The 12,731-nt window shown below is 38.4% G+C and overlaps 1 protein-coding gene across 14 annotated transcripts in view; it reads left to right on the top strand.

The window, feature by feature from the left end:
• The window catches only part of LOC113460200 (trypsin), a 66,428-nt gene that overhangs the window by 28,720 nt on the left and 24,977 nt on the right, over positions 1-12,731 (top strand). The window contains exon 2 of one of the 14 annotated variants that reach the window (XM_074534922.1): positions 4,234-4,440. The exons of 11 other annotated variants lie outside the window; for them this stretch is intronic. The gene's annotated coding sequence lies outside the window, so the exon portion shown is untranslated. Of the gene's footprint in view, positions 1-1,843; positions 4,441-12,731 lie in introns of those variants that run through there. 2 more of the 14 variants (XM_074534927.1, XM_074534921.1) reach the window with 2 other exon arrangements.

Here is a 12,731-nt window from a genome sequence, read left to right as displayed (position 1 = left end):
GAGAACATCTAGCTAATCTTAACACCTTGAATTTTAATTGGTGTATGATTTATTGCATTCTATGCTATTTAATTCTCAGAACAAAGCTGGGACATTATAAAAAATATCATTACTCCTTACAAATACTCCATGGACACAGAAACCAACCAAACTATATTCATGAGTGATACGTAAAAGATTTTGTGGACAGCAAATTGATTGTATGCTTGAAATATAAGGGGAAAGGGATGAAAGAATGTAATGCTTAACAGCATTTTTCAACATATTATTTCTTACACAGTTATGGGCTATAATTCTGCCAAGTTCATAAATATATGCTTAGATTACAGGCCCAGTGTAGCTTTGACTAGAGTGGTATGTTAAGGTTTATCTGCAGGACTAGGTGCTGCAGTTTATTCCAGAAGTAAGGAATCTTATGCAATTGAAATTAAACCAAAGTAAGAAAATAAACAAAATAAATATTTCTTAGTGAGTCTAAGATCAGAACCCAGACCACCACACGACCAGATAGACACTTCATTATAGACACTTCATGCTTCATTCTTGTATAGTTTTGTAGAATCCATAAGGGGATTTTTTTGCAGACTGATAAAAGAAAAGTGAAGCTTGAAGCAAGGTTGGCATCACATGATACTGATCATACTTGTCCTAAAGCTGCTAGCTGCCTCATGACTCCTGTTTCAGATGAAAAACAAAATAAGATAAACCAAACAAGAAACCCAATACAGATGAGACCAACAAAACAAACACCTAGACACTCTCTTTGAAAACATCAATGTCACAATAACTTGAGGTTCAGAGATTCATTTTTCAAAGCTGATACCACATGAACAGAGAAACAGATGATGTGATGTAATCTGGTTAATATTTGTTAAAGCAATGAGACTCATGACATTGTTTGAAAGAAGTATGAAAGATCTGACAACTGTGAGAAGGTGGGACTTTGAAAATATGCAAATTATCTGTCATGAAATATTAAATTTGGTTATCATCTTTTGAAAACCTCTGCATCAGTCAAGAAAAATCTAGAGAATGTGAATTTTTGATTCTACAAAAAAGCTAATATTCTAATGTTTTGCTTTAATTAAAACATTAAGCTGGGCAGATATCCCCCACTCATACATCAGTATGTCAAGATGTTTAATGTAAGATTTCTTTTTGGCAGTTGTTTGTCACAAATTATAATGGTTAACAGCTCTTGCACTTTACTGCAGCAAAATAGGGGCAGGCATACATGAGTGTCAGTATTTTTCCAGTTACAAAAACACTGTTCAGTGAGAGGAAATTCCATAGGACATAGTTGCAAATTTGCATTTAAATGAATGCCTTCTATTTCTGCATTCTAAATAAAATGAACCATCTGCAGCTAGACAATATATCTAAAGTTAGCATGATCCAAAGAGCTCCAAGGTACAGTATAACAGTTCTCTTTGATTAAAACAAGCAGCAGACTAGGTTTGGTCAATAGTTAATATCTTTGATAGAAATACAAAAGCTGTTAGTCTATTTCTCCTTTTGGAATGGGAGAAAAATTTGAGTCTTGAGGAACTGCTGGAAGAAAAGTCCACGATTTTTATGAATATTCATTATTTGCAGATGTTCCACTAGCATCTAATAAGATTAAAATTTTATAAGTACTCATTGTTTGGGCTAAGGGAGAGTTAATTTTCTTCATAATAGGTTATGGTGCCATGCTTTTGATTTGTGACCAAAACAGTGTCAATAATACACCAAAGTTTTCAATACTGCTGAGCAGCAATTGCATGATATTGAAGATTTTTTTGTTTCTCATACGGCCCTGCCCATGAGTAGGTTGAAAGTGTGGAAGAAGTTGGGATAGGACAGAGCCGGGACAGCTGACCCCAATGACCAAAGGGATGTCCATACCATATGGCATCCTGCTGAGCAGTCAGAGCTGGGGAAAGAAGGAGAAAGAGGAAAGATCAGAGTGTTGCCATTTGTCTTCCCATTATGCGTGATGGAGCACTGCTTGCCTGGAGACGGCAAAATATTTGCCTGTTGATGGGAAGTAATGAATGAACTCCTTATTTTCGCTGTGCATACAGCCTTTGCTTTACCTATTAAACCATCTTTATGTCAGCCCATGAGTTTTCACACTTCTACCCTTCCGTTCATCTCCCCCATCCCACTGCAGGGGAGTGAGCGTGTGGCTGGGTGGTGCTTAGCTGCCTACCCGGGTTACACCACAACAGTACATTTTTAGTTGTCTCTTCCCCCTCAACACCAATATTTCTTTCATAACTGTTCCCAATCCTGCATTATGTTCTTGCACCAAATATTCTTGGTATGCCACATATGCTTGGATAAGGACACTCATAAATACTAATTAATTAATCAGTTAGCTGTGCTATTGAAATTTTATCATGAAAACAAGAATCCTTCCAAATCTTCCTTCCAATTTTATTGTACTAAACTCTGTGGTTTCACAACTCCTTCTACAACTCTGTCTCCTATGACAAGTGGGTCTAGCAGGTTAACTCCTCATAAAGGAATATTCAGCCTGTGGTCCTCAACTTCCCATTGTTTTTATTGCATACCTCTAGATACTGTATATGTGCTATTTTGGGGTGACTAAATATTTCCTGAGAAATGTACATCACCATATTCCAAAGACACACTGTTGTCTCCAAGATGATCTTATAGATCACTCCTGATTTTATGTCCCTTTGAGAGGGCGGAAATACAAATTTCACTTGAAATACTCTATGATCCTACATCTCCTATCGTACCCATTCCAAACCCTTACATCACATATTTTTACACCTCCTAAACAGAAATCCAAACCCATGTTCCTGTCACTGCCACTCAACTCACACAAAAGATGAATTAACCTTATTCACCCTCACCTTGCACTGCTGTTTCCTCACCTTTCTATCCTGTGCTTCCCTGCTTCCATGTCTAGAATACTGTTGTGTTTTAATTCCAGCCACTCGGTAAGTATCACACAGCCACCTGCTCCCCCCTATCCCCTCAGCAGGATGGGATGGAGAAGTAGAAAAAGGTAAAATTCACAGGTTAAGAATGCTTTAATTATTGAAATAAAGTAAAAGATGGATGATGATGATGATGATAGTGAAAAACAATTTAAAAAGGGAAAAAAGAAAACAAGTGATGCACAATACAGTCACTCACCACCCACTGACCAATGCCCAGCCCATCCCTGAGCAGCAATCGGTGGCTCACAGCCAACTCCTCTCCATTTAGATATTGAGAATAACATTGCATCCTATGGAATGTGTCTTTGGCTACTTCAGGTCAGCTGTCCTGGCCATGCTCCCTCCCAGCTTCTTCTGCACCTGGTTGCTGGCAGAGCAAGAGAAATTGAAAAGGTATTGATTTAGAGTAAGAACTACTTAGCAGCAACTGAAACATCAGTGTGTTATCAATATTATTTCACACTAAATCCAAGACACAGCACTGTGCCTGCCAGCTACTAAGAAGAAAAGTAGTTCTATCCCAGCTAAAACTTGTACTACATCACTTGTTCCATATAATGTATGTCATGCCGCCCTTCCAATACCCCACCTATCATCTTTCCTGTTTTTGGGTATGTGCACACAGATATATTCTCTTAGAGAATGGACAATTTATTGAGTTCATTTGGTCCATGAAATTGGGCTCCATCTGTCATAACAATCTTTCACGGCAGCAAAGATGGTGTGTGAATTGTTGCATGTTGAAGTCAGTTCTGATTCCATCACTGCTGTGTTTGTCCAGTTTCATCAAAATTCAGTTTTCATTAATGTGACAATCAAAACGAAGTGAGGCTCAAATCTCAGTGTGATGAGCATACAGCCACTGCCCAAGTGATAATATACAGTGTTACCTAGCAATTAACATCGTGCAATTTAATTGATTTTCTATTCTTACCCAAAAACAAATTCCCCGGAGGCACGCACCAGACCTCCCCATCCTCCCTCTTTATCCACCAAGGGCACTCAGGCTCCTGAGCAAAAGCAATCCTATGCATGGATCAGCCTTTGCCTGAGCAGGAATAACTCAGACTGTTTTCCCTGGAGTATTTTTTATGTCCACTATAGCAACTTTATCCCATTCTACAGTCATAAAAGTTTGGGGAGGGCTAGATCAGTGGGCAGATTGCCTAGTGTTGACTAACCAGGTTGCCTTTGTAACCCAAAGTTTGAGGGTCCCCCCCATCCATTGGTTTCAGTGTAGTCTTTAAGAGTCCATTGCATTGTTCAATTTTTCCAGAGGCTGGTGCATGAGAGGGGATGCGATACACCACTCAATACCCTTTTCTTTGGACCAGAGGTCTGTAAGGTTCTGTTGGATGTGAGTCCATTGTCTGGAGTTCTTTCTGGAGTACCATGTTACAGGCATTTGCTTAGCCCTAAGCAAGATCTGAACCGAATTCAACTGCGGGCTGGATCGTAGCAGAAGGAGCAGGTTTGTTTTGAGGTAATTCAAAGGATATTCAATACCTTTAGAAATCCCACATGCTACAGTAAACAGCCTGGAGGGAGGGAGGAAGTTTGTCCCCTATATTGTCTCTGCAAGGAGAAAAGGTGGAGAGTGTAGTTATTAATAGTTCCCAATAGATGGCTCCCGAAACACAGAGGTGACAGCAGTGCTGAGCACACAGATCACACGTACCAGATTAGTTTCACAACCAGTGATTCCATCTAATCATAAGCCAGTATTGCATAGAACAACTAAATGACAGCCTTGGCCCAGACCTTGAGAAGGATAGACAGCACAGCAGGGAACACACACATCAAGTGAAGTATTATATGAACACGTGTGCAGAAACTCTGAGAGCAAATAAATCAGCAGTGTGGCCTGTGACTATAGAGCTAATAAAATGAATGCTTAAAACAATTCTGTTTTAATGTGCTGTGGTCAGATCTGTTGTTTCCTCAACTCTTTTTGCCCCACACTGGGCACCAAGAAGGACTGTCGTGGTTTAACCCCTGCTGGCAACCAAGCACTACACAGCCACATGCTCATGCTTCTCCCACCCACAATGGAATAAAGAAGCAAATTGGAAAAACGTAAAACTCGTGGGTTGAGAAAAGAGCAGTTTAACAATAACAGTCACGGTAAAAATAATTTTTAAAGGAAAAGGAGAAAGCAAATTAAAACCCAAAAAAACCAAGTGATGCACAATACTCACCACCCACTGACTCCCCAGCCTACACCTGTGCAGCATTTGGTGGCTTCTGGCAAAACTCTCCCCAGTGTATGTACTGGGCATGATGTTCTCTAGTACAGAATATCCCTCGGGCCAGTTTGTGTCAGCTGTCCTGGCCATGCTCCCTCCCAATTTCTTGTGCATCTGCTCACTGACAGAGCATGGGAAACTGAAAAGTCCTTGACTTAGAGTAAGCTCTTCTTAGCAACAATGGAAACATCAGTGTGTTATCAACTTTATTTTCATACTAATTCAAAACACAGCATTGTGCCACCTACTAAGAAAATAACTCCATCCCAGCTGAAATCAGGAAAAATATCCTCCTCTGCCTGAACATCACCACTCTGTTCTTGCCCAGATGTTCAACACCATCTGAGTTCCTGCAGAGGCTTTAAGGGATTTAGAGATATCAGCTCACATTGTGAAAGATTAACAATGAGCAGTGACACCTTGTCTCTGAGCAAGGCAGCCTCTCCACTACAACAGCTGATAAAAGACAAGGTGATGTGGGACATGTATGGAGGTTTTTGGTGGCCTTTTCCAGGAAAAATACGCTAGAAACAAACCAGAATTTACTGTACAATAAACAACTACATGTTGATTGCAATATTCTGCCATTTCCCCTTCCTTTCCACTGGCACTGTTATCCTGCACATGGGAGACATCAGTTAAATACAAATTCACTACATGTCTTTGAAATTTCACACCAAAAAATAAACTAAAACCAACCCAATCCAAACCTTTACAAGAATTTTCTGGAAAATAAATACTGGGAAAATTTAAATATCTTTCCTAACTAAGCCACTGACTAATATTTTACGATTTTTAAAAAATTCCTGATTTGATATTTGGTGCAAGAAAGTTTTGGGCTGTTTATAGTGAAGGTAGGAGGTGTTAAAATTGGTTTCTGTGCTGAAACTCACCAACTACAGAACAAAGGATCTTTCAATTCCTAGTAAGAGTTGCACTGTCAAAAAACTAGAGAAAATTCACCCAGGTATCCCTGCATGTATTGGCAAAGTTAGGAGTAAGGAAATTGATTGGGGTTCGTGTGAAAGCCTGAAAACAGACTAGAAGTTATGACAAGAGCTTTATGTTGAATTTTGTGAAGGGAAAGCTAAAACTCCATTGACAGTTTATGCAAATTAGACCATGAAAATCAGTTAATGTTGCAGTTAATGGAAAACAGGTGAAGTCAGCCAAGTGTAGAGAAATGAGGCAGACAAGCAGATTCCAAAGAGGAATGTAATATATCTTTGAGAGTTGTATGCTTAAAAAAATATAGATGCCCCAAAGTTAAATATGAACAGTTTTTACCTGTCAAATGTAGTGGGAAAGAGGAAGAATTGCATGCAGTGGTGCACTCTGGTTTTTAACTTCTGGTCTAAGGCCCACAGATTAGAGAAGGCAAGTGTAAAGAGTACTTTAAGAACACAGGGCTCTGAATCTCAATGGCAGTTTGTTGTTCTGCATGAGTTATGTGTTGTTTGAAAGACATAGTGCATCTTCAGTGGGCAAACAGAAACCAGAGAGCAAGCCAAACAAAGGGATAAAGAAAGAAGAAAGATACACACTTCACATGAGACTCAGGAGATGAAGAGTCTTGAGAAGCGATCAGGAAGAGAAGACAGTGCTGAAGTAGTGAAACCCTAAAAAAGTTGACAGCAAAATTTAAATTTCTAATGTAAGAACAACAAGATATGAGATATGATGTTTATATTGAAAGTTCAAGTGGGAATGTTGAATGTATTATTTTACAGAAAAGAATTTAAATGGACATTAGGTACTTAAAGTCAGATTGTACTCACTTACTTAACTAAAAACTGGGTAACTGGATAGAATATTGGAAGTTCTATTCCAAAAGTGATTACATAAAAATTGCACCTTCCTACTCAACAGATTTGATTGCTGTGTTTATTCAGAGTCAGATCTATTTACCTCAAAGACAAAAATATGCCTTTACAACTTTTATTCCTGTCCTGTCTCCTAGCAGAACCCACACAATTCAGCCAGGGATCTAGATGCTATTCATTCTTGTGCAACAGCTAAATTACTTCACATCATTCCACCAAATATAAGAGCAATCAGAACAGATTCAGTGCAGATATCAGGGAAATAAGTTTTACATTCTGCGTTGTGAAATAGACCACAGAAGATTTTATTGGTTCCTCCTAGTCTTAAAAATCGGACAAATTTGACTAAACATTATTTTAAAATAATGACTTCCCTAAAAGTCATGGGTTTTTCCACTGACTTCAGTCAAACCTGGATCTATGAAGACATAAACTAATTCTCATTCATTTTCTGTCATTTATTGGTGTGAATGCAATTGGCCTCTAGGAAAAAAAAAAATCTTTGGTTGGTGCTGTTGCTGTTAAAGAGGCTTCATCCAGATTCTCAAATATTCGTCACTTTTTATAATATACAAAGGTACATACATTTATATACGTTTATATACATTTGTTATATAAAGATCCTTACAGAAAATACCTAGAATTGACATCACAGCAAGGTTCTTTAATTCAGATTGTACTCTCATATTTAACTGAAAAGTGGATAAGATGTAAGTACTCCAACTACCTATGCAATGTGAACCATAGAGATTCCCCCCTTGATTCTTTCCATTATTCTCTCTTCTTCCCAAAGTGAAAAGTGAGGTTTTTCAATTCAACTTACACAAAGTTCTGGTAACGTGATATAAGCGGAAATTAAATGTGAACAAATTTTGGCTCTTACAAACAAAAACTTCTGCTTAAGTCAGAACAGGTCAAAAAGAGCAAATTGAGCAAATATCTGAAAATACTTCTTCCAAGAGCTATAAAAAACCAATAGAAAGCAAATCTAAAAGGCAAACAACCTGTTCTCCCTCAACTTTACAGTAGAATTGTACTTAAATGCAATCTATAGCCAAAAATATTGTAATTTAAATGGTAAAGAAAGTTTAAGAAAATTTCAATGAGTTTCCAGAAATAGCGATCTTTAAAGCAAAGTGAAGAAAAAAACTGTATTAAAAAACTTTCATATAAAATGTGGCTGAATTTACCTTTACAGATATGTGAAAAGACCCTTGGTCACAGTCTCAGTGATGTAAACTGGAATAGCAATACTTGGAATCCAATCCATTACTATTTTTTTAAATATCCTATATAGCATGCTATGGTCTAGGACTGGTAAAGGTTTGGGCTATGTATAAAGAAGGCATATGCATGAAGGGATCATGATGACCATAACACATTCATTAAAAAAATGTCTTATGGCTAATAATTTCTAGGCTTTTTAAAAAAATAAATTATATCATTAATGAACTCAGAGAATATTTTAGTTGAAGAAGAATAGACACAAGTTCTACAGGATGGTGCCAATACACACCACAACTAAACAGCAAACTTTGCCAGCAATGTGTAGGGACACTAAATATTGTTGAATGGAAACTCTACAGAAGCAGATTAAGAATATATAACAAATATAAGGAATATAACAAATATAACAAATACCATTGTGGTACCATAATCAAAATGGAATCTGATAATTTTTGTAATATCCTAAGATGAATTTGGGGCAAAAAAAAAGGGTGATGATTTTAAACAGTTATTTTTAGTGTCAGCACCAAACATTTACTATTTTCATAGCACTCAGCTTAGACAATAAAAAGAGGGCAGTGAGTCAGTCTTTACCTTCAGCCATTCAATGATGCAATAGTTCTGTTCAAAATGCCTACAGAAAAAGCCTGAAATTGAACAAAACATTGCTCTTTAGCTTGATTACATCTCTAAAAATATATACCTTTTTAGAAACACAAAATCAGACGAAGAAAAAGAAGAGAAAAAGAAAAAATAATAAAACCTAAAAATATTCCTATCCTAAAAATGCAATCTTTACCTTTTTAAAGGTTATTTTTAATTGACTACCTTAGCAACTGCTTTCATTTCATAGGGACTGAACTAGGAAACATCAGGGTTTATACGCACCGTGGAAGGTATGAAAGCAGGATGTCTTTAACATACAAAATTATTGTGGTTTAACCCCAGCCAGCAAGGAGGTACCACACAGCTGTTCTCTCACACCCCAGCTGCCCTGGCCCCACCTTCCTCTTGGGGGAGGAGGATCAAGAAAAAATGAGATCGGAAAAGTTTTATAACTGAAACACAATGAAATTTAAATATTCTACAAGCGATCCACAACACAGTCATTCACCACTGCCTGACGGATGGCCAGCCCATCCCTGGGCAGCAATCAACAGCTGCTGGCCAGCTCTCCCTAGTTTATTTGTTGAGCATGACATTCCATGATGTGGAACATCCCTTTGGCCAATTCAGGTCAGCCGTGCTCCTTCCAAGCTTCTTGTGCATCTCCTTGCTGGCAGAGCATGGGAAGCAGAAAAGTTTGTGATTTAGAGTGAACACCACATAGCAACAACTGAAACATCAGTGTGTTATCAATGTTTTTCTCATATTAACCCAAAACACAGCACGGTGCCAGCTGCTGAGAGGAAAATGAACTCTTTCCCGCATGAAACCAGGAGAATTCATTTACTAAATGCCATGCACTTCTGTGGTGTTGCGAGTAACTGAAGATATTTAATTAATAACATAATAAAGCTGAACACTCCACAGCATAGGAATAACTTAAAGGAATTAGAAAAGAGCATAGCTGCAATCAGCAGCCTTTGGGATTGGGCAGTTATGAGTAAAGAATGCCAATTTAGTCTAATACTTAAAATCCTTGCAAGTCAATAAATAATGGTCAGCAGTACTGAAAACAATAATAGGAAGTATACTGCAGAGAACAAGGCTGTAACACTGAAGAATGGAGGAATGGAGTAATCCTCATGGTTTAGGGTTTTTTCCATGTATGATTTGTAGTATTCCATATCAAATTGAAAAGTGGATTCTGGATTCTTGGCCTAGAGCTGCAGTTCCTTGTAGACAATTCACTGACACAATATAACTGCTTTTCTCAACACATTCAACTCCCGGTACTGACTAGAAGGCCTCCAAGATGCCAAGAAAGCTGAGTCTTTCTGGAGTCAGCCTGTTGCCACCCTCACACAGCAGCTCATCCAACAAGGATGAGGTAGTTGAGAATGCACAAGCATTTTTTGAATTATGAGGGTGCACCAAGCTGAATATCACACGCTAACAGCTGCCAGCTGCCCATTGTTGACCTTCTGAGATGTGTTGACCATGTGATGTTGCAGCTCCTTATCAGAAGCAGTTCTGATGCAAGCTGACTTAGAAACCATGATAGAAACAAGATGTTTTCCCTGAAGAGAGATCACAGGGAAAAGACTGCTGTTCCTTCCTGCTGTCCCATATGCTGCAATCACCTCATTTTGTCAGTTATCATGTTCAAAATCACACTTCCTATAATCATAGAACCATAATGGTTGGAAAAGATCTTTGGGACCATCAAGTCCTACCCAGCACCACCACCATGTTTATTTATTAAAACATGTTCTCAAGTGCCATATCCACACGTTTTTTGAACACTTCCAGTGGTGGTGACTTCACCACTTCCATGGGAAGTCTGTTCCAGTGCTTTACAACCCTTTTGATGAAGCTTTTTTTCCCCCTGGTATCCAATCTAAACCTCCCTTGATGCAATTTAGGGCTGTTTCCAGTCGTGGCAATACTTGCCAAAATTGTTCTTCTTCTTTTTTTAGTTCTGCTGATTTGCTGTTTCATTCTTTTGCTGGTCATAGTTAAGCAAACTGCAAAAACATTCCTTGCAGGGCTCAGAGACCTTTATAATTTACCCTGCCAACAGTGACAGTAAACAGATAGCTACTTCCTGTCAGCACTCTCCCTGTGCCCTCTCACAGATGGAGCACTGTTTTCACCACACAAGGTATAGAAAATTCACCATATGTTAGAAAGTTTTCAGGCATGAATCATGAAGTCAGAACAAAACAGAATCAAAAAAAAACCCCACCACCACCAAAAAACAAACAAACAAACAAAAAACCCCACCAAAAATAAAAAAAAGCTTTTGCTCTTCTTTTTGTTTATTAGAAGCTTGTATGGGCAGGAACAAAATGGGTAATTTCCACAACTAGATGTGTCCCAGAATGAGCTGTCTGCAAAGGAAATTCCACCTGAATATGAGGAAGAACTTCTTTGCCGTGCAGGTGACCGAGCACTTGATTGCTCAGAGAGTTGTGGAATCTCCCTCGCTGGAGATATTCCAGAACCATCTGGATGCAATCCTGTGCCATGTACTCTAGGAAGACTCTGCTTAAGAAGGGGGTTTTGACCAGATTATTCACTGTTGTACCTTCCAAACTGACCCATTCTGTGATTCTGTGAACCCATGTCATTCTTGCGAAAGAACTTCTGGAATGTTCTTCTTTTGCTTTTCCATTGCCAAGCAGAATGGGTTGCAAAGGTACAGACTTCTCTCTTGGACTCTGTAAAGGGCTATATGTATTGGTAATATGATACATTACCCAGTATTCACAAGAATTGATTGATTGAACCATCCTTCATAAAGCTTTGTTGTATTCTAATTGCGCAAAAAAATTATCAAGTACCAAGATTAAGCTTTAGGTGAAAGAATAGTCAAAATAGCTTATAGTTTAGGTGTCATTTCTTGAAATACGATCTGGACTCTGAGCGAAACTGAGTTTCCTTTCTATCGCCACAAGCAAAAAGATTCTGCAGAATAAATTAGGATGCTCACTGGAATCTATGTAAATGTGTTAAAGAAATGTGTTCACCATAGGTTTCCCACAGCAGAGTCTCAGATGTCTGATACCAGGAAGAAATAATTTAGTATTTGAGTGGTACAATAGGATTGGCTCAAGCTGAGTACTCCAAACAAAGGAATCCATAGGAACTATGCTGTTACCAACTAAATTTCCCACCCCTTATGTGACAGTTTGGTCCAATATTTGCATTAGGGTCTGAGGTCTTCTTGTTCTCTGCTGGCTGTCTTCACTGTCTCTAGGCAGACTATTTCTCCTGCTGTCTCTAAGGCTGCAGCCTCTGCTGATGGAGGTAGTGACCTTCCTTGCTTCCTTATCTTCCACTGTGAACTAGCTGTGGAGCATCCCTTTATCTAAGTACATAAAAATCTCAGCATATTTAGGAAAAAGTTTACAATTTGTGGCCTGAGGCTTCAGCGTGTGCACCTACTAATGCTAGTAAGGTACACAAAGTGACAAATTCCCTTTCTTCCTTTACAAATCTACTGCCTCAGTCCTGCTCTTGTAACAACTCCCAGGGAATTCTACTTAGTTTCTGCAGTAAGTGATTTTCTACTAGATCAAAAACACGAAAGAAAGCATATCATCACTCTTTCCAAGTCTTCTCGTTGCTCTCTTCAGGCATTGAAAGACAAATAGAGATAAAAACCAGCAGTAGAAGATGTTTCAGTAGAACCAGGGAGGAAAGGAATATACACAGGGAACAAGTCCATTCAACAAGAAATCACCATCTTCACATAGACATTTATCACAGTAGATTTGCTACCTGAAAGACTCTTACAATAATACAACATAATGAGGCTGCTGGGATCTGTGGAAATACAAAAAATTAGAGAGTTCTGGAAAACTGTCTAA

This window comes from Zonotrichia albicollis, chromosome 2 (assembly GCF_047830755.1).
Source record: "Zonotrichia albicollis isolate bZonAlb1 chromosome 2, bZonAlb1.hap1, whole genome shotgun sequence".
Lineage (NCBI taxonomy): Eukaryota > Metazoa > Chordata > Aves > Passeriformes > Passerellidae > Zonotrichia > Zonotrichia albicollis.
Note: the sequence above shows the minus strand (reverse complement) of the source record. Positions and strands in the feature narration are given on the sequence as shown.